The sequence below is a fragment of the Stegostoma tigrinum genome, chromosome 1, assembly GCF_030684315.1.
Source record: "Stegostoma tigrinum isolate sSteTig4 chromosome 1, sSteTig4.hap1, whole genome shotgun sequence".
Classification (NCBI taxonomy): domain Eukaryota; kingdom Metazoa; phylum Chordata; class Chondrichthyes; order Orectolobiformes; family Stegostomatidae; genus Stegostoma; species Stegostoma tigrinum.
The window spans coordinates 52,594,462-52,600,461 of NC_081354.1; positions in this window are offsets into that span (position 1 = coordinate 52,594,462).

Consider the following 6,000-nt stretch of genomic DNA (forward strand, 5'->3'; position numbering starts at 1 on the left):
AACTGCAAAACTAAACATTTGACTTGCGTCAAATTTCACTGTGGGATCTAAGCCATCCAGCATATTATTCAGCTGGGACCATAACACTTGCTATAAATGACATACATCATATGGAGGGTCCTGTTCTGTGAAAACAAAAAGAACATGCTCGAAGCTAGTGTCTTGGGGAGCCTATTGTTTTCCATTTGCTGAGGCTTTGCCCTGAGGAAACAATTGGGGTCAACTTGCCAACCAATCAACATTCTTTCCTACTGTCATGTAAATTATGATCATTTGAAACTTGGCACTCTTCTGTTCTGCTGTTGAGTGCATGGTGGAAAGTTTTGACAACATCTCGCTTTTCAGCAATATTTAAACTTTAACCATTTACTCAACTGTCAAAATATCTACATTTAACAGATGTGATGGACTTCACATGCTAATGTGGGACATGTGAGGAAACATTTGATATAAAATTCCAATTATCTTAAATGAAGGAGGTTCAAATTCTGTTTCTGGGTGTGTCTGATAAAATGGGACTACACTCAAAACCTGTACTTTTTTATAAAGGGTATAATCGGGAGCATCTGTCTTTAATGACACCTGCCTCATTCTTTTAGAATTCCCCCGAAGTCTCTGGTACTCTAGTAATAGTTAAGAACCTGTAACATTTTTGAACCTGTTGATCTTTGTTCAACCTGCCTTTGCCTGCCTTATATGACAAGCTGTAAGTGTAGCTGGCAAATCTACAGAGCATCATACACAAATGTATTGCAGATCATTACCAATTATTCTCTTTCTTCCCTTCAAAGAGTAGATTGCAAAAAGACTGTAATTTACACACCAGTTAAGTTGCACAAATAGCATAAGCTCAAAGCGATTTCAACTTCGCATTGATGTAAGCTGTGCAACTTCACAGTAAGGTTAGCCAGATCAAATTCTGCTGTAAAGACAAATGGCCTTGAAAATTTGGGGGTTGAATTTCAACATCACATTAATTTAGGTAAATTTGAGGTGCTGCATTTTGCAAAGGCAAATCAGAGCAGGACTTATACACTTAACGGTAAGATCCTCGGGAGTGTTGCTGAACAAAGAGACCTTGGAGTGTGGGTTCAAGGTTCCTTGAAGTTGGAGTTCCAGATAGACAGGATAGTGAAGAAGGTGTTTGGTATGGTTGCCTTTATTGGTCAGTGCCTTGAGTATAGGAGTTGGGAGGTCATATCTTGGCTGTAAGGGATGTTGATTGATTAGGCCACTTTTGGAGTACTGCATGCAATTCTGGTCTTCCTGCTAATAGGAAGGATGTTATGAAACTGACATTGCTAGGTTTGGAGGATTTGAGTTATAGTTTGAGGCTGAGTAGTCTGGGGCTATTTTCCTTGGAGCATTGGAGGCTGAGGGGTGACCTTATGGACGTTTGTAAAATCATGAGGGATGCAGATAGGGTCAATAAACAAGGTACTTTCCCTGGGGGTGGGGGAGTCCAAAACTAGAGAGCATAAGTTTGAGTAGAGATGGGAAAGATGTAAAACAGACCTAAGGGGCAACTGTTGCATGCATTGGGTGGTGTGTGTGTGTGCGTGCGCGCGCGCGCGCGTCAGTTTCTGTGCTGTATATCTCTATGACTCTATCTTTTTCTCGGAATTGGTAAATGTAACTATAATGCAAGAGCCACAGAAACTTCAGAGAAACAATGACTGCTCTAAAATGCTCCCACAGCCTTTCTGCTGAAGCTACAGCAGATAATAAGGAGATATCACTTGGTCTCACATTGTGCTGGTTATGCATTGACTGAAAATTAAAACAAAAATGATGCAAAGCAAACTTTACAAGTTCCTATTTGGTCTAACTGGGTCCTCGAGATTGACCTGAAGATCGCGTGGACACAGTACATCGAATGCAATGGTTCAAGAAAGCAATTCACCACTATCTTCTTCCAGGGCAACTTGTGATGGTCAATAAATACTGATCTAGTCAGCAACACCCAGGTCCTATGAATAAATAAAAATAAAACTGAGGTCTTTGTATATCCCTGTGTCTTCTTGTCCAAAGAGCTCTACCAAACCAGATGTTATTACTGAGTACTGCGCAGTTATCAGATCAGTGCACAGTTATCTAATGCTTTTGGTACAGTTACCATAATGAAGAACAATAGGAATGATCATTATCATTATATTTCTGTAGAGTAAATCAGTTGTGCCTGCTTTTGAAAACCTTAAGGAAAACAGCAAATATTCTGGTATCCATTAGATGTCCAGTCTCTTGTTTTCTTGTAATTTAGTTCACCTATCTACCTGTCTGTTTTGCTTTTCAATTTGCCTTTTTAGAAAATTGATAGTAATATTGGACAGGTATCTTTCTCTTTTGGGAAGAAGTAATATTTGTGAAGTATTTCAGAGCAAATATACAATGTATTAATGTAAAACAAAATTAATTATGGTTTCCAACTCCTGTGCAGATGACAGCAAAATTGGTGGTGTAGTGTAGAGTGAAGACGATTATCTAAGATTACATAAGGATCTTGAAAAATTGGGTCATTGTTTGAGGAGTGGAGGATGGAGTTTAATTTGGATAAATGCGAGGTATTGCATTTTGGTAAAACAAACAAGGGCAGGTCTTGTACAATTATGAGTAGGGGAGGTGATGGCCCAGTTGTATTATTGCTGGACTGTTAATCTAGAGACTGAGATAATGTTCTAGGGACATGGGTTCAAATCCCTCCACAGCAGATGGTGGAATTTGATTTTAAAAATATCTGGAATTAAGAGTCAAATGATGACCGTGAATCCATTGTCAATTGTTGGCAAAACCGATCTGGTTCACTACTGTCCATTAGGGAAGGAAACTTGACATTCTTACCTGGCCTGGCCTATATGTGACTCCAGACCTCAAGCAATGTGATTGATTTTTAACTGCCTTCTGGGCAATTAGGGATGAGCAATAAATACTGCCTGGCCAGCGATGCCCTCATCCTGTAAATGAATAAAGGGGAAAAAAGGATCCTGGCTAGTGTTGTGGAACAGAGAAACATAGGGGCTCAGGTACATAAATCTTTGAAGTTTGTGTCACATTTAGACAGTGTGGTTAAGAAGGCATTTAGCATGCTTGTCTCCATCGCTCAGACTTTTGAGTTAGGTGTTGGGACATCATATTGAGGTTATACAGGACGTTGATGAGACCTCTTCTGGAGTACTGTTTCAGTTCTGGTTGCCCAGTTACAGGAAGGATATTACTAAGCTGGAGATGATTCATAAAAGATTTACCAGGATGTTTCTGGGAATAGCAGGTTCGAGTTATAAGGAGAGGCTGAATAGGCTGGGACTTTTTTCCACTGGAGTGTAGGAAATTGAGGGATGATCTTATAGAGGCTTCTAAAATCATCGGGGGTATAGGTAAGGTAAATGACAGGTGTCTTTTCCCTACAGTAGGGGATTTCAAGACTGGGGACATATTTTTAAGGTGAGTGGAGGAAGCTTTACAAAAGACATGGGCACTCTTTTTACACAGAAAGTAGTTCATGTATGGAATGAACTGCCAGAGGAAGTAGTGGATGTGGGTACAGTTACAACATTTAAAAGACATTTGGATAGGTACATGAATAAGAAATGTTCAGAGGGATATGGGCCAAGTGCAGTCAGATGGGACTGGCCTAGTTTAGGATTATGGTCAGCATGGACTAGTTAGACCGAAGGGCCTGTTTACATGCTGTATGACTCTATGGCTCCAACCTTCTTACCAAATCATGAGAGTCTAACTATGTTCTCCAGGCTGTTCTTAGAGCAGATTAGTTTAGGAGGAGACTTGATAGAGTTTTGATAAATTGTTTCCTGTGGCGGGAGAGTCAATAACTAGAACACACAATTAAAGTAATTGTCAAAACAACTAGAAGCAACATGAAGAAAATATATTTCACATTGTGAGTTATAATGATTTGAAAGCAAATTTGACAATCAGTTCAAAATAAGGAGCTGGATATATACCTGAAGAGGAAATACTTGCAGGGCCATGAGGAAAGAGTGTGGCAATGGAGACTTATAGGACAGCTCTTTCAAAAAGCTGTACAGGCACCTGCTTCTGTGATGTGCCATAATGATTATATGATCAAGCTATTCTCTAACAGAGGAGTCTGGAATGAATAACAAATTATCCTAATTAATGATTTTGTTTCTGTCCTGAACTTCTAAAATTCCAAATCATCATGTGATACTCCCTCCAAAAATATGAGCCTAATATGCCTCCATGCTTGGCAGCAATGTGTAAATGTTGTAATCTTAAACTCTTAAGATCAATGCTAGCAAATTTTCTCTTTGTTTTTTATTCTCCACCTCTCACAGACACACACACTAGAGAAAAGCCAGAGAATGCTATGCTTCACTATCTCAAAATTTATAATAAATGCGAAAGATCTTCATCAAAGGTTTTGGATTGATAATTTTAATAAAAACCTAATGGTATGAAACAGCCTTTATCACACCTTCACATAGTGTTGTCATTCATTCTGTGTGAAAACAACACCCAATTTCTGAAGAATGGTTCTGACCTGAAATGTCAACTTGCCTGCTCGTCTGGTCTGCTGTGTTCTTCCAGCTTCATGCTGTGTTAATCCAATTTTCAAACTGTAAAGATTTCACGGATGACATAGGATGGTTGACAAGTGCAGGGATTCCACTCCATTGGTGTAAGTACAATGGAGCTCAATCCCTGCTTAACATCCTCCCTTCAACAGTTCAACATCTATCCCAAATTCTGGGGAAGGGCTAACATGTTCAGCCGGGCCAGGCTATTGGTGTCTACCAGGGTTCAACACCAGTACCATAGCCAAGCTAATTCAGCCTTGTAGAGTGAAGCAGAGACCTCTGTAATGAAGAATGATCTGAAAAAGCTTTTAGAATCTTTTATTTAAAATTTAGTTTGCATTGAAACAGATGAGAGAGAGTAGTTGATCCTCAACAGAATTAAAAGCCCTACACGAGTAAATGTTTGGACCACTAGAAAGCCTTAAAAGGACTTAGGCATCTTTTAAGGCTTGTGAGGATGTTAGGAGAGAAATTTCTCAAAAACACTTAGAAACTCCTAGACATATCCCTTTGACCCAACAGAGGTGGATGGAACATCTACCTATGTCTTCTCCAATAATATAGCTGGATTCAACCTTTTCTCTACTGCTTTTAAGACACAAGAAGGGTGGAAGTGTTTTCCTCAACATAATCCTAAAGAGCTATGATTAAACTATTATTGATATCCACCAGGACTTCGAAGTATTAACATGAATCAATGACACGGACAAGTGCGGCCAAATACCTCTACAATTTCAAAATTAAACAATGGACTTGAAACAATATTAAAATCCAGGAATGTGCTTTAGTTCAGTGCTTCAACATTTTGCAAGTCTTTGCAAAGTCAGCCTGCAATTTCACATGGGAACAAAATCCCACTTGTTCCTTTCTTGTTTCTCCAAAAACTTTCAATACATGCGTCATGTCAACTACTATTATAAACAAAATTCCTCAACACTTTTTAAAACTCTGAGTAATTAAAAACCTTAACTGTGTTCTGGAAGGTATGAATACCTCAAAGATTTTTATATACTAGCCTCAATAGGGAAGTGTCAAGCCTAGTACTTCTGCAAATTTAACTTTGACAGCATTAAAACAAACCTATTTAGCTCCTGATAAATACTCTACACTCTTCCATTGTCTCCATTATCTCTCTGGCTGTTTGCTCAGATCAAAACCAATGGCGCGGAGCCTTGGTGTCCAATTCAACCCTAAACGGCATTTCAAACTCTGTATCCTGTCCATTAATGCTTTCATTACTTTCAGGCATGGGGTTACAAAGTCTTTCCTAGCTTTACGAACTTCACCCTACATAAATTTCAACTCACCCAAAACACCAGATCCAGTTTCACACTAAGTCCTATTTGTCTGTTAACTCTGTCCTCAACAAACTTGAAGTGTTTCCTGTTTCTCAATATATTTAAGTTAAACTCCTTTCCTTTGCTATACACCGTCCACCACAGTT